Source organism: Monodelphis domestica, chromosome 3, assembly GCF_027887165.1.
Source record: "Monodelphis domestica isolate mMonDom1 chromosome 3, mMonDom1.pri, whole genome shotgun sequence".
Lineage (NCBI taxonomy): Eukaryota > Metazoa > Chordata > Mammalia > Didelphimorphia > Didelphidae > Monodelphis > Monodelphis domestica.
The window spans coordinates 421,401,725-421,426,764 of NC_077229.1; the positions used below are offsets into that span (position 1 = coordinate 421,401,725).

The window sequence follows — 25,040 nt, forward strand, 5'->3', positions numbered from 1 at the left end:
GAGATAAGAAGAGTGTCCAAGACAGATCTCAGTGGGATACCAGTGGTTAGTGGGTATTACCTGTATGAAGATCCAGAAAGGAAGTCTGAAAAGCAACAATCAGATAGGTAGGAGGAAACCCAAGAGAGAGTAGTGTCAGGAAAACCTAGAAAGAAGACTGTATCTAGAAAAGGGTGATGTTCAACAGTCTCAAAGGCTGCAGAAAGGTCAAGAAGGATGAGATCTGAGAAAAGACCTTTAGATTTAGCAGTTTGTACTTTGAGAAATCTTTACTAACGTGTGTGTGTGTGTGTGTGTGAGAGAGAGAGAAAGACAGACAGACAGAGGCAGAGCGAGAGAGAAAGAGAGAGAGAAGGAGAGAGGGAGAAAGGGAGAGAGGGAGAGGGAGAGGGAGAGGGAGAGGGGGAGAAGAGAGAGAGAGAGAGAGAGAGAGAGAGAGAGAGAGAGAGAGAGAGAGAGAGAGAGAGAGAGAGAGAGAGAGAGAGAGAGAGAGAGACCCTGCACCAGGCACTGAGGGTGGAAGTGAGAATATATAAAATATATATGACATTATCTCTGTCCTTGAGAAACAAACTGTCTAGTAAGCAGACAGTACTAACACACATGAAACATTAGGAAACAGAACATTTTGAATCTGCTGATACTAAGTATGAGGACTGGGAGAATTCCAAAGAGAGCCAGATGAGTAGGGTCTGAAGTTGTCAGGGAAGATGCTAGGGATGAGGAGAGATTTCAGCGATCTTGAGGTATGGGTGAGATTTAGAGAGGAAGTGTGTGAGTGTGCAAAGGAAGAAATATGCAGAATGGGTTGGTAGAACCTTAAGATAGGTTGCCCTGCCTAGATGAAAGAGTTTATGTTGGCAAATAGTTGGAGACAAGGTTGAATAGGATGGGAAGGGCCAGATTGTGAGGTCCTTCAAAGCCAAGCAAAGGGGGTTTGAACTTGAGATGGTATAAGAAATCACTAATTTTTTTTTTGCTTTTTTTGAGAAGAGAAAGAACACAGTGAAATTAGTGTTTTAGGAAGATTTATCTTGGCATTTGTATGTAAGATGGACTGAAATGAGGAGATGCTACATTTGGGGAAACAAGTTAAGAAATTTTGTTAGGATAGTGGAGATGATAAAAGCCTGGAATAGGAAAGGGGCAATGCAGATGGAGACTTTTCTCATTTATGTGCTCTGCCAGTTGTCTTGTCTGAGAGCATACTGGATGAGAGCAGAATTAAAAGGTTAGTGAGAACACTGAAAAAAGGAGCCAGAAGATAGTTCTGATTCTGGTTTATCAGCTGTGTGACTTGTGCCCAAATCTTTTAACCTTTGCATATGTCCTCATCTGTAAACTGGGGATAATGATGCCTGTCTCATAATTGTGCTTCACCTAGCAGAAGGTACATGCAAGTATTTTGTAAAGGGCCCAGGCCATTCCTCCCTTAAGCATTTTTCACCTAAGAGACATGAATAAAAGGGGGAAATTTTAGCTTATTTGTGTTGATTTGTCAGCATCCATACTTCTTAGAAACTTGGGGAGAAATCTGAGGAAATTATATCTTTAATCAGTTTATTTATGTTAATTGAGTAGATGATATGGATTAGAGAATAGTACAGGGTGCACAAAAAGTGTGAGACAGAGTCCCTAGTTTGGAGGGGAGACCAAATATAAGTTAGGATCTCTGCCCTCAAGGAGTTTCTGGTCTATGTGAGGTAGTAAGACAGACACACATAAAAAATGCACATATATAGAGTGTCTGATAAGGACAAAATGGATGTCCAATAAATGCTATATAGTAGTCATGTGGACTACTGCAAAAGTCTGCTAATTGGTTTCCCTGCTTAATCTCTCTCCTCTCCTTCCATCCTCCATTCAGCTAACAAATTGATCTTCTTAAAGCACAGATCTGACCATATTACTGCCCTCTTTGATAAACTCCAGTGACTCCCTGTCACATCCAGGATCAAATAGAAAATCCTCTGACTGGCTTTCAAAGCCCTTTATAACCTGTTCCTTCTCCCTTCCCCCCTCTCAAGTGCCCCCTTTTTCTTACATCTTATCCCTTTTCATATACTAGGTGACATCAGACTCGGGGAAGTATGCCTTCCCACTCTGGGCATCTTCAGTGGCTGTCCCTCATGCCTGGAATTCTCTCACTCCTCTTTTCTACCCCCTGATTTCCGTGGCTACCTTCAAGTTTCAGTCATGAAATGACTGCATGGTTTTCCAGTCCTCCTTAATGTCAGTGTTTTCCCTCTGAGGTCACTCCAGTCTATCCTATCTGTATCTAGTTTGTACAGAAATGTTGACAAGTTGTCTCCCCTATTAGATTGTGAGTTCCTGAGATTAGGGACTGTCTTTGAGCTTTTTTTATCCCTGTTTAGCATAGTGCCTGGCACATAGTAGGGGCTTAATGAATGCTAGCTAGCTGACTAACTACAAATGATATATAGTTGGATTCAGATGAGTGAGAGATTATAGTGGATTGGAGTAATCAAGAAAGACTTTCTCCTTCTTTGTCAAGCTATTAAGGTTGTGGAGCATTTCTACTTTTTCCTTATATTTTATAGTTTGTTAGGAAGTTCACTTTCCTATTTGTCAGTTCCTTTTTTTCCTTTGCTTAATAGAATCATTTTCTGGTTAGACCTTTGTCAGTCACCATCCTGAAAAAATACAAAGGTATTGGAGTAGGTAGGTGGCACAGTGGCTAGAGTGCCAAGCCTACAATCTGGAGATCCTGGGTTCAAAATTCTGCCTCAGACACTTCCTAGCTCTGACCCTGGAAAATCATTTAGTCTCAGTTGCCTAGTCCTTGCCACTCTTCTATCCTATAATTGACATTAAGATGGAAGGTAAGGGTTGAAGAAGAAGAAAAGAAAAACATAAGTCTTTATAATATTTGGCCAGTGGGTAGGGGATGGCAAGTGTGTGTGTGTGTGTTCTTGCCAGGATCAAGTTAAATCAGCAAGTGCTGATTAAGTACCTGCTACGTGCCAGGTACCAAGTTCTGAGGATATACAGTCATGCCCCTCCCAAATCTGTGCCCACAAGAAGTTCATATTTAATGGGAGACACAAGAAACAAACACTTATGTCCAAGCAACATCTAGAATCTCAGAGGGAAAGAACTAGCATTAAGAGAGGCTTGGGAAGGTTTTTTACAGATGGTAATTTTAATTGGAAACTGGAAGAAGTCTGAAAAGCCAGAAAGTAGAGAGAAAGATGGAGAGGATTCCAGACAATGAGGGCAGGAAGCAAAAATGCAGGCAGTCTTGTTTTTGACCTACAGTGAAGAGGCCAGCTTCACTGGATTGGAGAGCTTGTGAATGTATAAGAAGATTGGAAAGATGGTGGGGACAGGTTTAAAAGTCAAACAGAGGATGTATTGGAAGACTGGACATGGATGGGGCTTGTATTGTACTTGAAGTTGGTTTTAGGGGAAGCAAGGCAACTCTTATATTTGATTGAGTGTCTGAAAGGAAAAATATTGGACTTGGTGCAAGAAGATGAAGGGCCCTGGCTAGGCTCCATAACGTTAACACCTACATGATCCTGCACAAGACACAACCATATGGTTATTTCTCAAGTTTTGCTTAAATTCCCCCCGCCCCTTCCCCTCCTCATCTTCCTCCAGCAATCCAAATCCTAACCCCATTCTTCATATCCCACCTTCCTACCCTTCCAGTTATTCCCTCACTATTATGCCACTCTGTGATTTCCCTGCTTTTTTTTTCACTTCTATAGCACTTATTTAATATTTAGTTTAGTATTTAATTCAGTTCTATTCAGCAAGTATTAAGTGCCTGTGTCTGTAGAATGCCATATTAGCACCTGGGGGTGGGAATGGTGAGATATAACATCTTAACACAAACTATGCCCCACGGAGATCATAATCTAGCAGGGGCATATGATACACTGATCACTATAATTTATGGCATTTGCATAACTATGAAAAATAGTTATTCTAATACATGATAGTAGGCAATGTACACTAGAAAAAGAGGCTTGGAATCAGGAAAACCCAGAATGATAGATTCAAATACATAGTAGCTCTGTGAATGTGGGGAAATCACTCAATCGTTCACTGATCTAGATAGCTGAAAAGGTACATTTTGCATTAGTTAGAGAGTTTCCTCATCAGAGAGTCCTCTATACTAATGTACTAATACAGATCTAGTCTCTATCCCTGACCAAAGTGTCATATAAGAGTGCAAAAAGTGGTGTGTCCAAGAGAGGAAAATGCCACCACTGACTGAGAGAAGCAGTAGCTTCTTGGGAAAAGTATTTGATTTGTAGGTGAATAGGGGCTAAAGAGAGGACATTCTTGGGATTTGGAACATCATGAATAAAGATGTGAAGAAAGGAAAGTTTAGGATGTCTTCTTGTAGTCATTCAGTACAAAGAGAGGAACATAATGAAAATAAGCCTGGAGAGTAGAGTGGCAATGTATTGTAAAGGACCTTGAATGCCAAAGTATAAGAATCTGAACTTTATTCAGTAGACATTAGCGAGGTTATTAGGTTTTGTTATTGTTATTGTTTAGCAGAGTACATTTCCAGATTGATGCATAAACATCCTGGCATCGTGGTGGAAGAATGAACTGGTCAGAAGAGAGAATGGAGTGGGAACAACTCCCTGTTTGGAAGATGTTACAGTAGTCTAGATAGATAGTTGAAGGCTCAGTTAGGATGGTGGCAATAGGAATAGGGAGGTGGGCATATAGGCAATGGGAATAGATAGGACTTAGAGGGATGATCCTAAGGAAAGTGTAAAAGGTAGAGGTTTTGAATGTAGTAGAATGAGTAAATGGTGTAGAGATGATTACCTAAAGAAACAGGGAAGTCGGAAGGAGGAGAGCAGGTTGGAGGAAATAAGTTTGGTTTAGGTAAGAATGTCCTATAGACAGGAGGAACTGCAGAACTGGAGCTTAGAAGAGGTCTGGATTGATTTCAGTGTCATCTACATAGATATGCTAATTGAAGCTATAGAAGGGGATGAGATTGCAGAAGAAGAGCATGTAGAGAGAGAAAAGAACTAAAAAGAGAAGCCTGGACAATGGCTACCTTAAAGGGTCAGAAAAAGCAGAAAATAAACAGTTACCAAGAACACAAGAACCAAGAATGTTCAGTGTCACAGAAGCAAGACAGAGTATTCAAAAAGAGAGAACGGTCACCAATGGGAAATGCAGCAGAAAGGTCAAGGAGACTAAGACTGGAGAATTGTCTTTGAATTCAATGATTAGGAGACTACTGGATTTGGTAACAACATGAACAGTTTCAAAGCAATTTTGCTAACATAATATGGATGAGAAATATATTTCAAAAGATTAAAGAATGAATAGTTAGACTTCCAGCGAAACCAGATACCCAGTAGCTCAGTCAAACTTATTTTTCTCTATACTACCTCAGGAATAGTAAAAAGCAATCAGATTTTCCTTTTAAGTCCCAACTAAAATCCTACCTTTTATAGGAAGCCTTCCCCAACTCTTCTTAATTCTGGTGCCTTCCTTCTTATTTATTTCCTATTTATCATGTATATCTTTTACTTTGTGTATATTTGTTTACATGTAGTCTCCCCAATTAGATTGTAAGCTACCTGAGAGCGAGGACTATCTTTTGCCTCTTTTTGTATCCCCACTACCTAGTGTAGTGCCTAATACATAGAAGATGCTTAATAAATGTTTACTGATTTATTGGTAGGGACTCAACATCAGTAGAGATGCATGAAGAGAAAGATAAATGAGGTAATCACCAGTTTTGTTTTGTTTTTAATCTCCTATAATGACAGTAGAGCACACTATAAGCTCTAGATCTGGGCTAGTGCTGAGGGAAGTCTGATGCTCTTTTCCCAATGCCCTAATCAGAACTATGATAATGGGTGGCTTCAGAGGCCAACATTGCCCTCCACCCTTAGGTGTTCCCATCTGTGAACCTTGATTTCCCAGCTCTTCCAGCCCTACCAGGCATGAAGGAAGGTGCAAATTTGGTTTGGTCCTCAATCAAGATCTTCAAGAGGCCTTGATCTCCATTCCCTCCAACCAGTCTGAGATTATGGAAGGGAGCAAGAAATGAGCTGGGCAGCCTTTTTTAGGATTACTGGAAGGAACAGAGCCCAGGTTACTGTCCCAGAGGCAAATCTACCCTGATTCCCACCTTGCCATCTCCTTCTGGAATATAGACTAGGACAGGCCAAGGAGACTAGCATCCTTGGGATCAGCTGCCCCATTTAGCAACACAATCTTTGCCTCAGAGTCCCATACCAGGAGTAAAGAGAAGGCAGGACTCAAGAAGCTACTCTGGCTGCCTCACTCTAGGATGAGGACTGAGAGTTCATTGTGACTATCTTTCAGTCTCTTGTATAGAGACCCTGAAGTAACAATAATTTCACAGCTTAGAAAAATTCCAAACAAACATTCAAGGGAGGAGAGTGAAGAGATATCTGTTAGCCATGCCTAACAAAGAGGCCTAAGAAATAAGTCAATAGAAAAAACATAACAAAGCAAATGAAGAAATACTGTGAACTAAAAGAACACCAAGATAATTCCAGAAGACTAAAATAATTCTGCAAAATTTAGGGGAACACTTGGGAGGTGAATTTATGGTTCAGAATAGAAACTAGACAACCTTAATAAAGTAGTGAACTTCTTGAAAAGTAGTCTGAAGCAAACAGAACTCAAAAATTCAATTATATAAGAAGAAATATTATAATTAAGAATAAAAGGAAAAAAAAACAATTTAAACATGTCAAAAATGTCACCTGGAAACCAGAAGAGAAAAATGGAAAAAAAATCACTGGACTTTCTGAAAACAGTGATAAAATTTACATATTTCAATAAATCATAAAAGAAAACTTATCAGAACCAGAGGTCAAAATGACAAATCAAAGAATTCATAGGTTGCCACCTGAAAATAATCTTAAATTCAGTACACCTGGGTATGTGCTTGCCTAATTCTAGAGAGTTCAGGTCAGAGAAAAATCATTACAAAGGTCTAGGAAGAAATGTATTCAAGAAACCGTATCAAAGAAACACAGTAAAGGTCATAAAAGATTATGTAGCAAATACTAGAAAGGAATGGAATATTTGGAATAAAGTGTAGTAAAAGGCAAAAGAAAAAAACTTATGACCAATATTTTTTTTTAAAGCTGAACATAATTCAAATCTACAGGAGAAAAAATAAACTTTTAATATAATTATTTCTAAGCATTCTTGAGATAACCAGAGCTAAGTAGAATATTTAAAATGCAAACATAAGAGGTAAAATTAAGTAAGGATAATCAGGCTTAAGTTCCATGAAAGGGCTAACAAAGAAAGATACTCTCTTTTGCTTTGTTTTTAAAGAGTGAGAACAAAAGAGGAAAGTGAATGGATATTATAGGTGAGGACTGAGAAAGAAGAAGGAAGAACTTATTATTTTTTTTTCCTATTTGGGACCCAAGAAAAATAGAGATAGAGAAAGTAGGCATCTCATCTTCACTTTTATAGGAAATTGACAAAAGATAGAGAAAAAAGCATTAAAGTGTACATACAATAAAACAAAGATGGAATTGAATGGGGACAGAGAGATTTTTAAAGGAGCATTAAGAGAAGATATAGCTGGGGAGGGGCATGGTTATAAGTAAAACAAGCTTTAACAAACCTGGGAGTGGAATAAGTTGGGGACAGGGAGGAGAAGAAGGGAGGAAAGGTTGAATGAAGTGAGGATGGGAAGAGGATTGCAAATAAATGATTCCAGCTAGCCATTACTCTTGTTGATTTTATTCCCTTTGTTTCCCCCATAAGAGAGGGACATTTGGATAAAGTTGGAACAAGAAGAGGAAATTCTATAAAAAGATATGATAGAGTGAAAAACAAACCTTGCAGTTGTGTGAATGGGATAAACTTACCCATAAAATGGAAGATGATGGCAGAACAGATTAGAAAACAAAATTTAACAAAAACATACATAGATCCTAAAGATTCACACAGTCAGAATGAAGAGCTGCAATAGAATCTCTTGTGTTCATCAGGCAAATTTGGGAAAGTAGAGGTAGCAATCTTGATCTCAGATAAGGCAACAATAAAAGTTATTGTTAAAGACCACTAAGGGAACTACATTTTGCTTAATTGCACTATACATAATGAAACAATATCAAAACCAAGTATTTATGCACTGAGTGGTAAAACATCAAAATACTTTAAGAAAGGCTATTGGGGGCAGCCAGATGGCTCAGTGGATTGAGAGTCAAGCCTAGAGATGGGAGTTCCTAGGTTCAAATTTGACCTCAGACACTTCCTAGCTATGTGACTCTGGATAAGTCATGTAACCCCCATTGCCCAGCCCTTCCCACTCTTCTGCTTTGGAACCAATACACAGTGAGAGAGAGAGAGAGAGAGAGAGAGAAAGAAAGAGGCTACTTAAACCATAGAAAATTTACCATGCAATACAGTTGCACTGTTTTGTTTCATGGAGACTTTAATGTGCTCTTTTAGGCATAGAAAAAGGTATCAGAAAGATAAACAAAAGGGGCCCAAGTAGAGTTTTTAGAAAAATTGTATAATAGACCTTTTGTTTCACAACTTTAAAAAATTTGATCAGATTCTAGGGCATAAAGAATACAAATGCAAAAAAGTAGAAATCCTAAAAAACAAAGCAAAACTTTATATGCCAAAACATAATTAGAAAGATAAACAATAAAGCACATTTTAAGAAATGAAAATAAATATATTTTAATTAATTTAAATTTAATTAATTATATTAATAATAATAAATGTAATCCCAAAGAATAATTGGATAAAAGAATAAATTATAAAAATAATAATTTTATCAAGGACAATTATAACTACAAGGAAACATGTGAGGGACTGAGATAATATATTTCTTAGGGTATAATTTATATCTCTAACCAGTTTCATCCACAAAAGAGAGGGAAAAAATTCAATAAATTGTATCGGGAACTTTAAGTAAGCTAAAATAAATAAATTGAAAATCTCTAATAAACAGTAGAAATTCTGAAAATCAAAGAAGAGAGAGCATTGAAAACAGATTAAAAATATTGAGCTGGCAAATAGAACCGAGTTGGTTTTTTTGGAAGACTAACAAAATAGACAATCTGTTAGCTAATTTGACATAAAAAATTATAGAAAAGAAAACCAGATTTTCAAAATAATTAAGAGGAGAAAATTGTTAACAAATGAAGAGGAAAAAATATCATTGTCCAAAAGCATCATACTTAAATCATATCCCAACAACCTAAAAACCTAAGTAAAATGGACAAATATTTTTAAAAAATTAAAAAAACACCTAGATTAACAGAAAAACAGAGAATTTAAGTCACCTAGTCTTGGAGAAAAATAGAACAAGCTTCAAATCAGGTGATCTTAATCTGGGATTGATAACCTTGTTTAAATTATAGGTGTGCATACATACACATATATATGTATATATTGAGATATATCTAAAATGCATTTTGATATAATTGTTTATCTTTATTATATTTACTTTATGCATATAAAAGCATTATTCTGAGAGTCTTCCAGAGGGGCCCATGATACCAAAAATGATCAAGAACTCTTGCATATATCCTGTGTTTTGAGGGACTTATAGGAAATTGAATTGAACTCCTATATTATATGTTACTGACACACAATAGAGATTGAAGGTACTTTACTGAATTCCTGAGACAAATATGGTGATGTTACCCAACCCATGGGCAGATAAAGTACAGAAAGAAAAATTAATAGAACATTATCACTATTTCTTAATTGAAGAACATCTTATTAAATTATACAAATTTTTTTATTTAGATGATTTTTCCATGGTTACATGATTCATGATCTTTCCTACCCCTCTTACCTCCCCTCTCCTGGAGCTGACAAGCAATTACACTGGATTATACATGTATCATTGTTCAAAACCTATTTCCATGTTATTAATATTTGCAGTAGAATGATCTTTTAAAATCAAAACCCTAATCATATCACCATCCAACCATGAGATCAATCATAGAACACTATCACTATTGAATATTGATGTAGAAATATTAAATAAAACAACTCTGTAGCAAAAGTTTTTCAAATGTCATTCACTGTGGCCAAATTGGATTTATATCAAGAATGCTTGGATAGTTTAACATGAAGAAAACTATGACTATAATAAAATATTTTAATAAAGTAAAAGTAAAGAATTTATTTTCCATAGATGCAGAGAAGGGGTTCAACAAAATACAGCAATAATTTTTATTAAAATACTAAAAATCAATAGGAACGAGTGGACCTTTCTTTAAGATGAGAACTATCTACCTAAAAGATTAGGTAGATAATGAGTTAACATTTTTTTGTTAACAGATTTAAATCATAGAAGCCTTTCCAATATTATCAAGAAGTGAGGTTGTTCATTGTCACTATAATTATCTGATGTAGTTCTATAGCAGTAGTAACAAGACAAGTGAAACAAATCAATCTAACAAGAATGGACAAATGTGCCTAACTGTGCTTTTTTTTTTTTTACAAGAGGGTTTTTTAAGGGGGAGTTATTAAAAAATGACAATGTTTAAAAAAGTATCATTAAGAAAATAATTTCTCAGTGGATTGAGAGCCAGGCCCAGAGAAGGGAGGTCCTGAATTCAAATTTGGTCTCAGACACTTTCTAGCTGTGTGACCCTGGGAAAGTTACTTAACCCCCATTGCCTAGCCCTTACCACTCTTCTGCCTTGGAACCAATACATAGTATTGATTCTAAGATGGAAGATAAGGGTTTTTTTTTTTTAATATTTTGCTTAAAATGAGAAGTTAGTGAGGAAGTGGAGAATCAGGTATGGAAAACTTTTTTTTTTTTTCAAAAAGTTTGGACTGGAAGAGGAGCCTGTCATGGTGTTTGGGTAGAGTAGAAGTTAGTGGAAGGATCTCTTTAGGAATGAGGAGATTAAGTATCTTTGTAGTATGATTGGAAGAAGACAGTGGGGGGGGGGGGAGAGAGAGAGAGAGAGAGAGAGAGAGAGAGAGAGAGAGAGAGAGAGAGAGAGAGAGAGAGAGAGAGAGAGAGAGAGAGAGAGAGAGAGAGAGAGAGAGAGAGAGAGAGAGAAAATAAAGATCCATAGATCCATGGGATGGGATGAGATAGTAAAATGATAGATTAAGGGTGAAATTCAAGATATCTACTGAAGGAAGGCATAAGAATTCTTCCCCTGAGAGAGGAAGAAGTTAGAAAATAGTAGATGATGATTACTGAGGAATTTCTAAGAATGTAGGACTTGACCAGAGATGAGAAAGCTCCATTTGATTATCCTTTCTTCTCAGGGAATTAAGAAGCTAAGATGCCTCCTATAAATTTAGGAAATAGGGTTGGTTGGGAACCTTAGGATAATAGAAAAGGCTTTGAATAGTCACTGTGGGGAATATTTACCCTTTAATTATTAATGATCATATAGTGGACTCCGTTTTATGTCTATGACTCTTGTCTCTTCAATGAAGTAATAAACTTGAGAGCCAAGGCTTAACCAGAAATTACCTACTTCTTTGTTCTCCCATGTTAATAGTCATTAAAATGCACAATTATGGAACTTTTAAAAGTTTTTAAAAATGGTTTTTTTTTTTTGAGACTAGGTCTCCCTGTCTCATGCAGGTTGGGAGTACAGGGGCCAGTCCCATTCTCATGGGCGCAGGAGTTTTGACCATGTCCATTTTCTACCCTGAATCAATTCACCCCTCCTTAGGTTACTTGCTGTAGCTATCCTACCTTCCATTTCCCAGGACTTGTCACTTTCACGCCAGAATTAGTGGGGACACTCAATGGGCTTAATCAATTGCAATTTACCTGAGCCCACAAGACCGCATCCCTGCCCCCCATTAGAAGAGATTGCCATCTCTTGTTCTGCTACATCCAGCTATAAAATACTTTCTTCATAACACCCCACTGATGTTGGGAGTATGTTATTCCCATTTCATACCTGAGTAAATGAAGACTAAAATAAATAAAGGGACTTGACAAGAGTCACATAGTATTGGAATAGAGATTTGAACCTAGGTCCCTTTGACTTCAAACCCAACAACTCGTCTATTATATCATACTACTTAGCCACACTTTCCTAGTGCCTACGAAGGAGTAGGACTTGCTGAATACCATTTTATTGGTTAATTAACAGAAATTATGTGAGTTGAGGTTTGGGAAGTCTCTCCACTAGTAATCCTCAGAAAAATCTGGTGATAGTGAGCTATTTATCTGCCTTAGTTCATTCATTCAATAAACATTTATCAATAGCCTATCTGTGTAAATAGCTTAGTGAAAACCAGAGATAAGAGAGGGTGCCTACCTCTGGAAGTTCCCTTCTGTCCTAGGGCAGCTGGGGGTTGGGAAGATCAAGAATGCCTTTCTTGACTTGTCTATGATAGGGCCAGTTGGCAGGTCCTTGGATTTCTTTGTGTATTTTAGCTGGCTGGGGCAGGGCTCAAGGCAGTCAGCTGCCAGTGCTACTTAGCTAAAGTCCTAATAGTTTAGGAAACCATGGTGCTCCATACTAGAGGTAAGCTTACTGCCAGCACTTTACATACAGCCCCTGTAGAGAGGGAGAAAAGCACTCATGCCAGGTCTCATTTATCTAAACAGGATTGAGACCAGAGCCTTCCAGCCAAACTGTGAATTCACTCTTCTCATTAGGCAGAGGGAATAGCAAAATATTTTCCTCATAGCATGATCTGGAGGCAGTAGTTGGGTGGTTATTTAAGGGACCCTTGTTCCTATGGATTTCTAGTGTGCATTTCTAGTAAGAGGGAGCAGGCAAAGAGTGGGAAGCAATGTTGTGATAGACTAGGGATAGGCTGGGTAAGGAGGGGAGGGCAGGTCAAATACATGAGTGATTCAGGATGGGCAGTCAGGGAGTCTAATGTAAGAATATTTTACTTTAAATAAATCTGATATATACAATCCAGATATTTTAAAAAGGTAAAATACAAAAATTATAAAAGTTGAAAAGGAATCCTTATCACAGATATCTTTAAATAGCCACCCTACTCAGTACACTTAAAATATTACTTGATTTAAAGAAATATTTGCAGAGGACTTTTCAAAAACTTCCATTAGGTAAAGCAAGGTACTTCTGCCTTCATAATTGCTCCACATTTCTCCCTCATCTTTGCAAAGAGAACAATTTAATACAAAGTTGTTTATTTTTAAAGCAGCAGATATTACCTGAGTTTTTCAAATGAACTACTCTAAGTAAATATGTTCAGGGATCAAAGCCATATTTACAGTCTCAGAATATTTTAATGAGGAAGAGACAGGGTAGATGTAATATTTATAACTCATTTTTTCCCCTGACATCAGACATCCTTCTTATACCTCACTGTGTTCTGTGGATTTTTCAGACAACTTGGATAAAGGCATAGATGACCTACTTATCAAATTTGTTGATATTCATTAACTTGGAGAGATATTTTACCTATTGGATGGCAGTCAGAATCAGAAAAGATCTTGCCAGATTAGAAACATGGCTCAAGAAAATAATATAACATTTAATAGGTTATATTTTTATTCAAAAAGTCAACTTCAAAAGTAAAGGACAAGGGCAGCTGAATGGCTCAGTGGATTGAGAGCCAGACCTAGAGATAGAAGATCCCAGGTTCAGATGTGGCCTCAGACACTTCCTAGCTATGTAAACCTGGGCTTAACTCCCATTGCCTAGCCCTTATTGCTCTTCTGCTTTGGAATTAATGCATTGTATTGATTCTAAGATGGAATGTAAGGGTTAAAAAAAAGAAGGAAAGAGAAAGAATGAGGAAGAAAGAAAGAAATGAAAGAAGGAAAGGAAGGAAGAAAGAAATGAAAGAAGGGAAGGAAGGAAGGAAGGAAGGAAGGAAGGAAGGAAGGAAGGAAGGAAGGAAGGAAGGAAGGAAGGAAGGAAGGAAGGAAGGAAGGAAGGAAGGAAGGAAGGAAGGAAGGAAGGAAGGAAGGAAGGAAGGGAAAGAAAGGAAGGAAGGGAAAGAAAGGAAGGAAGGGAAAGAAAGAAACAAAGAAACAAAGAAAGAAAAGGAAAGAAAGAGTGAGTCACAAAGGGGTTAGACACAACTGGATGGAAATGCCTGAATGACAAAGGCAGTATTAAGAAAGTGTATCCACTATGAGGCAGGGGATAGTCTTCCAGACTATATGCCCAATATTATGTTCTGTTTAGGGACCACATCTTAAGCAGGATCATGATAGGGTAGAGGCCTTCAGTGGAGGTGTATCAGCATGCTGAGGGGGATTGACTATCTGATAGGAAAAGAGCAATGGGTAGAACTTGCAGAAGCAGGTTATGTTCCATGTAAGAAAAAATTTCCAAATATTTAGAGTTGCCTAAAATTCAGTGGGCAAGCTAGAGAATATTTCATTTTCCCTTGCTGGACATTGTCAAGCAAAAAATGGGGAACCACTGATCAGCCATGTTGTAAAGGGGATGCTTATTGCAATGTGGGTTATGATGTATATAATGAAGTGACATTACAAAAGTCCATTCCTACTCTTTAGATTCCTTTGAATGGTAATTTAACTTTGCTTCAATTAAACTTTCAATGAAATAGAAACATGTTAATTTCTTAGGAACTATATCCCTTTTGGGGAAAGTGTGGAGAGGTATTAAGAATCTCATTCGTAGTGAAATGAATGTTCATGTATTTCCCAGTCTTTGTTTTAACTATCTGTTTTAGCTTTTTAAAAATTCTCTTTTTTTAAAAACTTCTATCAAGCTGTAGTTAAATACTGATTAAGAGTTATCTAGGAATTCTGATGAAATACTATATAGGAGCTAGAGAAGAATTTATAAGATGCATGCAGTTGTTTTTCAGTTGTGTTAGACTTTTCATAAGCCCATTTGAGGTTTTCTTGGCAAAGATACTGGAGTGGTTTGCCATTTTCTTCTCCAGCACATTTTACAGATGAGGAAACTGAGGCAAACAATTAAGTGACTTGCTCAAGATCCCATAGCTAGTACGGCATCTGAGGCTAGATTAACACAGATGAGTCTTCCTGCCTTCAGGCCCAGTTCTCTTATCACTGAGCCTCCTAGCTGCCCAATATACTTCTCTACATTCTAATATTCTGTCTTTATGCTTTAGTATTTCAATTTATTAAAATTATCCTATGATAATAATTAATGTTGTTATTGGGTACTTTTTGCATTCTGACCTTATCCTTAACTCCGCCTGAAGTTGTTATCTCCTAATCAGGGGCAATAGATAATTGAGCATCAGCAGTAAGACAAACTGTGCATGATGGAATTAGGGAGAGTCTCTGCTCAAAGGCCACCTGCCCTCCCCCCTCCACATCACAAGGACAGAGGTCTGATGGCAGGGTTAGTTTCATCGTTGGTTTCACTGGGAGCTCCCCAGTTCCAGCTCTGTCCTGGTTATGCTTGCTCACTGGGCAGTGGCTTGACACTCTAGGGCAGTAACTTTGGCAGAAGGCCTGAGATGGCTGAGAAGGGCTCATTCAGATCCCCAATTATCACATCAACTGGTGGATTTGTTATTTACTTCTAGTGCAAAGTTTGGATGGACTCCTTGTCCTTCACTTTAAACTCCCTGGCTGTTCTTGGATCATTTAGCAGCTTTCACACTTGTGCCAGTGCCATCCTCAACAGAGCCCTGTACAGTGTGGCCATCTGATAGATCATGGGTTACTTGAATGGAAACACATATTTTTTTAATTCTTTTAATTGTTAGTTCAACAATCACCAACAGTCATAAATGTTTCAGGAATTGAAGAGAAAGTCTACCTCATATACACCATGTTTCTATGGAACTATCCCCTCCCCATCACACATACCTATACATACATATAACAAGGTAGTAACAACAAATTTTAAAATTTTAGTTCAGTTTAGTTAACAAAAATCTATTTTTTCTCTTAAACTTTCTACTCATAAAAAACTGAAAACTAAAAACCTTGTAACAAATCTATTCAGTCAAGCAGAATAAGTTTCTATATTGACCCAGTTAAAAAAATATGTATCATGTTTCAATTTAAGTTTCTGTTAGGTAGTAGAGAGCATGATTCATCATTTTAATCATGGTTGGTTATGACATTGATCAGAATTCTTAAGTTTTTGAAAGTTATTTTCCTTTATCATGTTGTTGGTAGAATATGCATTATTCTATCATTTTATAGAAGTCTTCCTAGGTTTCTCTGAAACTATCCTTTTCATTATTTCTTAAACTAAAGTAATAGTCTGTTACTTTCACATACTATAATTTGTTCAGTCATTCTCTAATTAATGGGTACCCTTTTAGTTGGAATGGAAAATTCTTTATTAGGTGGATATAAAATTATAAGGGTGAACCTAAGAGTATCCCAATTATAGTTCTCTCTCTAAAAAAATAAATAAATAAGATTATGGTGCTGTGTGATATGGCTAAGGAAACTTGTGCCCTAGGGTGCAATGTAAAAAACACAGGGCTTAAAAGTCAAAGATTCCAGTTCTAGCTTGGCCACCTAACATCTCTGTGACCTTGAACTAATCATTTTAACCTTGTTGAAGAAAAGGAAATGAGGATTTATTAGGTGCCTGCTATGTGCTAGACACTATGCTAGATGCTTTACAGCATTCTCATTTGATCCTCACAACAACTTCACGAGGTAGGTGCTATTATAATTGTTCCCATTTTACAGTTGAAGAGATTAAGTGCTTGCTAAGGGTTATTCAACCAGCAAGTATTTGACATCAAATTTGAACTCACTTGTTCCGGAATCCAGACCCACAGCTCTATGCACTGAGCCATGTAGCTGCCAATGAACCTTGAAATTTCTCACTTTGAGTATAGTTATATTTAATATATATATATATATATATTTATATATATAAGTTATTTGAAAACTCTAAAGTGGTATACAAAGTGGTCATATTTTATAGATACATAGAAGCTATTATTATCCCCATTTTACAGATGAAGAAACTGAGCCTGGGAGGTTAGTTTACTTCTCAGGGTCACACATTTAATGGTTAGAATTGTCTCACAATCAGGTATATTTGAAATCAAGTCTTCCTGATTCCAAGTTTATTGCTCCATCATTGTTCCACCTGGTTGCCTCGATATTTTTACCTGCTTGGTTTCTGGGGCTCTGTTCTTTTTCTCTTCTAGGATAAACTTATGTACTAATTGGATGGATTCTCCTCAGCTTCTAATCTGTCTTCTGATAAATCATTGATATAATAACACCTAATACTTGTATAACACTTTTCTTCCGAAAGGTGCAAATTCATGCCTTCAGAGCTCTCATATTTTCCCTTGTGTAAGGTAAAGAATTTGTGGTGAAGGATGAGAGCCATTTAGAGTTAAATAACTACTGCTGGGGCAGTTAGGTAACTCACTGGCTTGAGAAACTAGACCCAGAGAAGGGGGGTCCTGAGTTCAAACCTGGTCTCAGTCACTTCCTAGCTGTGTGACCCTGGGCAAGTCACTTAACCCTGATTGCCTAGCTTTTACTGCTTTTCTGCCTTGGAACCAATACACAGTATTGATTATAAGATGAAAGTAAGGGTTTAAAATATATAAATAACCACTGCTATCTATATCCCTTCCTATGTCAGCTAAATAATCAACCGGCAAGCATTTTTTGTGTACCTGCTCTGGGTCACTCTTTTAGGTGATGAAGATACAAATAAAATAAACAAAACTATCTCTCCTCAGAAGGTGCTTATGCTATAACCAGGGAGACAACAAAGGCATATCTAAATATGTACAGAATAAATCTACAGAGAATAAATATGAATAACTAACTAAATAAAGCAATTAAGCACAAGGTAGTCTGAGAGGGAAGCTGCTAGAAACGGATGGGATCTGGAAAGGCTTCATGTTGATCATAATTCTTGAGCTGCATCTCGAAGGAAGGGAGGGGGTGAGGAGAGAATAAATTCCAGAAACCTGTAGAGGATGGCAACTACAATAAGAGAGTACAAAGAAAAAAAAGATTCTAAGACAGAGTTCTAGAGCATACTCAGGTACAAGGAGTGGACCGACATGGATGATAATCCAGCAAAAAAGAATAAGGAGGAAGGGAAGAATCAGACAAGAGCAGCGTCCCAAAACCCTGGGAGGAGACGTGTAGGAGACATTAGTCAGCAACGTCAGATGCTGCAGAGGTCGAGAAGGATGAGGACTGAGCAAGCGATCCAATTTGGCAATTAAGAGATCATTGGTAACATTAGAGAGCAGTTTCAGTTGAGAGAGAAGGTGGTCAGTAGCCAAACTGCAGGAGAGTGAGGCAAGGAGTATAGACAGTGTTTTCTGGGAATTTGACTGTTAAAAGGAAGAGAAATATTCTAAGGCTTAACTTGAGGAAATGAGAGCTAACAAGTAAGGGTTTTGCTTTTGAATAGGATAGGAAGTTCTGATGATGTATGAGAGAGCCAGTTGGATGAGGGGATACTGACAATCAGCTGGGGAGAAGAGGGAGGTCTCAATTTTCCTAGCAGAATGAAGATGAAAAGCATGAGAATGGAGGTTGCTAAACTAGAAAGCTCAGGGTATTGGAGGTGACAGCAACTTCTCCACTCAATTCTCCACGTATAAGGATAGGAATTGGGAAGGAAAGGGAGACTGTGAACCAGGCACTGAACTCCTTGAGAAAGAAAGAATAACCTGGGGGGCTAGTAGAGAACGACTGCCAGGATCTGGAGAGGGTGATAAATCTGGATGGAGGACACCTCACAGAAGGAGAAGTGGCTGAATGGGTAGGGAAATGTCAGGAAGGGGCACTGCGGAGTAAGGAGTGTTCCTGACGCAACTTATCCATCTAGATCTTGTTTGTACATAGCCGTTGGCATGTTTTCTTTCCTGTTAGACAAGGACTGTATTTTTGCCTTTCCTTATGTTTCCAGTGTTGTGGGCTGACTCTTCCCTGAGTCCTCTTGTTCCAGGTGTGATGCCATGAGTGAGGGTATCTCTGGTCCTAGAGAGGTTGACCAGTGGGCAGGCTCTTGTGGACGAGGGAGCCAGATTTCTATGATTGCAAGGAAATGGAAAGAATTTGAGAGGAATAGATTTGACAAGTAGAGTAGTTTGTTAACAGAAGAACAAGGTTCCTGAAAGCAGAGGGGAAGAAGGCTTAGCGTTTTTGAGGCTGATTTCTCATTCATTCAACCTGGCAATGTGCCCAGGCCTGGGTTACTCACCTGAAGGGGATTTGGAGGCAGCAGAAGACATAGTAGCCCTCACTTTTAAGGAATTAATACCTTAGTGGAGAGAATAATAATGTAGGAGCCTTTTAAGCAGGAATTTGAAAAAGGACAGGAAACAGCTTAGAGGAAAATAAGAACTGGGGGATGAGGTGGGCTTTACCAATTAGCTATGAACCGCAGTGGGGACCATTGATATTCCAGGACATATTGGGAGAAAGCCTCTGGTTACCTGGTTATTTTGGTATTTGGACGTCAATTTAGGCTGACTCATTACTAGATATCATTTCACCTGAAACAGGTCTGCCCTCTTAGCATTTCCTTTTCAAATCCCTCTAGGGAAGCAAGCAGTTTCCACTAAAACCATCTCTTGGTTTTTCTCAGGGGGGGACAAATTATATGTGTTAAACCTTCCCAAGGACACATAAATAATCCTGAGGCTGCATACCAAGCCATGTAAAGCTTTACATTTTGCTTCCAACTTCTCAACTACATCTTAAATCTTTCTGGTACCCAGCCAGTGCATCCTCTCGGCCAACAGGATCCTGTTGCAGCCAGAGGCCTCAGTTAACCTTCCTGTCTGCAGAAGTCACTCTTTTTGGTTGCCATAGGAAATTAAAAATCCATTGTGAGCAGGCATGTCATGAGGTTGTCCATATATTTTCAAAAGCCATTAGCAGATTGCTTCTGTCCTACCTACCAGTTAAGGTACCAAAGTTTTAAATGGGCACAAGAACTTGATTAAGATGCTTTCATAATATAAGCCCAAATACACTGAGGTTTTACAAAGTTTAACTCAGATGCAGACCAACTCAAAGCAAAGTGCATTAGCTAGAAAAGCCTAGAGTATCTTCAGATGGAGGGATAATAGCAAGGCCCCTGTCATCTGAACAACTGTTTACAGGTTTTTGCATGATTTGCATATATCTGCACAATCTATAGCTTTTATTATTCTGCAGCTTTTAAATTGAATATATTTCCATTTATGTCAGTTTTCCCTCTTATAAATTCTTTGTCTTTCCCTCTATCTCCATGACGTTCTGGGGTCTATTTCTCCATGCCACATTCCTGCAGGAAAAAAAAAAAACAAGGTCAAAAACAAACAAAAAAAAAAAGAACAGAGAGGGGGGTTACCCAATCCCTGATTAAAAAGTACACAGCAACTCCTCCAGACAGCTTGAATTTTAAATAGACTTTGTTTGTCTTCCTTTAAAGAAGTGATTTTAATGCTTTGAAAATGATGTTACCATTTTCTTTTCCTTTGGTTTCTGTGATGCTGTACTGGTCTGATTCTCCTTTCACCTTGACAATCAGGCTTCCTTTTCCCTTGTTGGCTCCTTTTCCTGACTCGGGGATTTTTCCTAGGGTTCTACCTGGCCCTTTTCTTATCCCAGATATCTTCTTTTCCTAAGTGATCTTATTAATTCCCATGGTTTCTCCCACTCTAGTTGATAGTGTCCCACCCCAATCATTTTTTTTAAACTCTTACCTTCCGTCTTGGAGTCCATACTGTGTATTGGCTCCAAGGCAGAAGAGTGGTAAGGGCTAGGCAATGGGGTTCAAGTGACTTGCCCAGAGTCACACAGCTGGGAAGTGCCTGAGGCCAGATTTGAACCCAGGACCTTTTACATCTCTGCTCTGCTACTTTTGACCTGAATAAGCCTAGAAAAATCATTTACCCACTCTTCGCCGAAGTTTCCACATATATGAAATAAAACAGCTGAACTAGATAACCTGGAAGATTCCTTTGGACCGTACCACATGATCCCTCAAGAAGCTTCTTAGAATCATAGAACCCCAAAGAACCTTCATCCAGGCTATAATAAAAATCTGATTTATAGCATTAATGGCAAGTGGTAACTTTTACTTGAAGCCAATAAAGAAAAGATCTGTGAGCCAGAAGCTGGCTCCTTCAACAAAGATCATCATAGTAATGAATTTCCCAGGAGTGAACATCTTTAAGGGTTTTATTTTTGTTTGTTTACTACATTAAATTCCACCCTCCTCTCCCTTCCCGACACTAAAAAAGCAACATTTGAACCCTTCCCCCACTAAAATATTTCTATTTATCACTTCTTTTTTCTAGAAGTGAACATTCAGCTTGTCAAACAGTATTTCTATTGCTGTATATCATATTCTCTTGGTTCTGAATACTATAGAGCTATAGCCTTGTCTCTTATTATGATCTGTAATGTGTATATCCCATGTTCTCGCCATACCTAATTTCTCCATGAAGCCTTGTCTGAGTTTTTCTTTTCCCTACCCAGCTACAACTTTATAACTCATCTTGCCTCACCTCGGTTATTTATGGCCATGTTTGATCCTCCTTTGTCTGTAAACGTCAGGAGTCTTGGGTCCTCCTCCCATAGCATCCAGCACAGTACTTTAAATAGAGTTGCTCCCTCATTCTCTCTCATATCTATTACAAGGACATATATGTACATGGGCACATATATATATATATATATATATACATTTTTATATACACATATTTTAAAAAATATTTAAAAATATTTTCTTTAAGACTTCAAAGATATGGATAGTCATTGATGTTATATGTCCCAAAGCCTGTTAAACAATCCTTTGGTGATGAGTCATTCTGGAATTTATAGAAGAAGTACTGTCCATACTTGAATCAATTCTGGGTCTATTCTTTTTTTTTTAAGCTTTACCTTCTGACTTAGAATTGATACTAAATATTGACTCCATGGGGCAAGGCAGTGGGGGTAAAGTGACTTGGTCAGGGTCACACAGCTCAGAAGTATCTGTGACCAGATTTGAACCCTAGATCTGGCTCTCTATCCACTGAGACACCTAACTGCTCTCCTGGCTTTATTCTCGAATGGTGCTGCCATCCCAGATGAGTAGAACCTTCCAGACTTTGTGCACTATTGAATAGCCTTTGAGGATCTAGATTCAACTTCACATATCTGAGTGGTTTTTATAGAGGATTAAATAAGCCAATGAATGAAATCATTATATTTTATGGTACCTGGTTCCCCATTCCAAAGAATTCCATTTTATTTAAAAGTAGGATGTTTGGATGATTTGAGGGTTTCCCCCCCCTTTTTAACGTGCATTTCAATGAAAATCAGTTTTTCATTTGCTCCCATCATCCCTCCACATCCACTTTTAATAGTTCCCTTTTACTATTGTGATCCTTGGAAGTGTAGGAGGACATAGGTGTCACAGGTTGGAAAGGACAGGAATATCCAGAGAGGTAAATAAAAGCAATTTTCTCCTAGTACTAGAGGGCACAGGTATATTGATAAATGTTTGACAACCAGCTCTAAAAAAAAGCATTTATATATATTTATATATATATATATATATATATATATATATATATACCCAGTACACTTTTATGTTTAATTTGCATTGTTAACATTTTCCCTATTACTTTCTTAAGTCCAGACAATCAAAAAATAAATAAATCAAGCCCTGATTTGCCGTATTTGCTGCTTTCCTAGGTATGACTGGATCACAATCAAGAGACCAAGGCATTGGAGTTTAGTGCTTAAGTATAGAAAGAAAACTGGTGCATTGCTAGATTTCCTTTAGTTTGAGCCTGAGCTGAGCCTACAAAGTGTCTTCTCTTCGTACTTTGCTCAGCTTTTCTTTACTTGCTTTCTTCCAGATCCTTCGTGGGATCTACACTGAATTCTTCCCTGTTTGGACGGTTTATTATATACCAGCTCTGGAGTTCTGTTGGGGAAGATCCCATTTCAAGAGATAGGCTGCTGTGGCACCCTCGATTCTCCTGGAAGCACTGAGAGTGGTAATTATTTTTATTTGGGAGCAATTATATTTATTATATTTATTTTTATTTATTTCACTTCTTTTTTCCCTCAAAAGTCAATTATGTGAGTCAGTAGAAATTATTTAGTAGGGGAAAGGTAGAAAAAGAGTTTTAAGCTTCAAGTCCAAGGTTTGCCCTGACTTGTGCAGGTGGAAACCATCAGGAGTATTTTCTTGGCAAAATATTTCCCCCTTCCAACAATGAATGCCAATTTATTACTCCATTTATCACCCCCCCCCTCCCCCCCAATCTATTGCATTGTTTGAGAGGGGAGGACTTTTTAGGAATCCTAGTTTAGTGCTTTCTCAACAGGAAGCCCAGGGATCACCAAACTACCTTCTACTTGTTTTATCCATTTTATAAGCCAAGAGATTGAAGTGGGACTAAGACAAAAGGGAGAAGATGGAAGAGACTTAAGTTTTACTTACTTTCTCTGTGATCCTGATCCAGTCCCAACTATAGTTCCTTGTATGTATGCAGTAAATGCTTATTGACCAACATTCATATGCATTATTTTGTTTGTGTGTGTATGTATAAACATAATATATTTATGGTATTATATTAATTACAATAATATATTATATAAAATATATGTATATTTAAGCATTATGACAAGCTTTTAAAAGCCTGATTCATATCTATAATTAGGGACAAATTAATAAATTTCTAAATTATCTTTTTATCTAACTTTCTACTCTTAAGGCAAATTCATAATATCATAAATATGGAGCTAGAGAAAATCTTTGAAATAATCAACTCCAAATCCTTCATTCTACAGAACAGTAAACAGAAGTTAAGATGTTAAGTTTCTCAGGTAGTAATTATCAATTTGAGAGGAGTTGAACTTGGGTACTTTGATTTGGGCAATATCCATTTTTACTAAAACCTCTTAATTAAACAATTAGTTTTAGAAAAAGAAGTCTAGGTAGAAATGCAATACTCAGTATGGTGGTAAGAACACTATATTAGATGTCTGAAGTCTTAGATTCTATTTCCAGCTGTCATCAAACAGCTATGTGACCTTGGTTCATTCATTTGTCCCTCTGGACCTGCTGTGCTCTCTGCAAAGTGAGATGGCTTGAACTAGATGACTTTAAAGGGCTCTTGCAATTCCAATATGTGATGATTTTTTATGTAAGCTTATTTATTATATGACTTTAAACATTGGAAAAGTTCTCTTTTGAACCCTCAAAACACTTATATAAGGGAAAAATTTCTGTATTTCTTCTAGACTTGAGAAATCAATAGGAAATTAGCCTTGTGAGGGAATTATCCATTTAGAGAGAAGTCCTACTGCCCTGCTGATATTTGGAAAGAATTATAGTCTTTAGCCTAGGCCCACCAACCCAAAGAGAGAGATACAATTCAGATGGAGTTTTGTTTTGTTTTGTGGAAGCTTTAAAAAAAGGCATTTTATAGGAACAGCGTGTGGGCTAGCTCGGCTAGCGTGGTGCTTCTCTGTTATTTTGATGGGCCTTTGGTTTCTCTAAGAACAAATCTTTGGTCCTTTCCCTCCTTCACTAATTCCCCTCCTTCCCCGCTCACTGCTATCGCTATCTCTGTGATTTTGCTCCATAAAACTCTTTGGCATTAGCCAGTGCAAATATTGGAAAACCGTCAGGAAAAGAGCCATTTCTGTCATGCAATTCATCTGATGTGCATTTTCCAGAATCAGATCTATAGCAGCCATTTAAGAGTGGGGCAGTAAAGACAGGGACAAATATGTTCGATGGAGACCAGAAAGCATAGAGTTGGTGTGTGATGTGTGGACCTCCCGAAAACAAAAGAATCAAAATGTGAAGAAGGTCTTTTAAAATTCATATTATTGAAATATGGAAATAGATCTTGATCAATGACACATGTAAAACCCAGTGGAATTATGTGTTGGTTACAGGAGGAGTTTGGGGGGAGGGGAGGGAAAGAACATGAATCTTGTAACCATGGAAAAATATTCTAAATCAACTAATTAAATATAATTTTCTCAAGATAAAAAAAATCATATTATTGAGCTTTAATTCCTTTGTGTACACAAGAATCCTGAAGATTTGCTGAAGGGAAGGGGAGGAAATAAGGAGTATTTTTTTCCTCTACATCGATGGAGAAGAAAATACTTTGGGGCTACCAGG

At 37.6% G+C, this 25,040-nt stretch overlaps 1 protein-coding gene across 5 annotated transcripts in view; it reads left to right on the top strand.

The window, feature by feature from the left end:
- The window catches only part of CTIF (cap binding complex dependent translation initiation factor), a 483,939-nt gene that overhangs the window by 26,914 nt on the left and 431,985 nt on the right, over window positions 1-25,040 (top strand). For all 5 annotated transcript variants that reach the window (XR_008917834.1, XM_007486656.3, XM_007486658.3 and 2 more), the window contains exon 2: window positions 22,753-22,893. The gene's annotated coding sequence lies outside the window, so the exon portion shown is untranslated. The remainder of the gene's footprint in view (window positions 1-22,752; window positions 22,894-25,040) is intronic.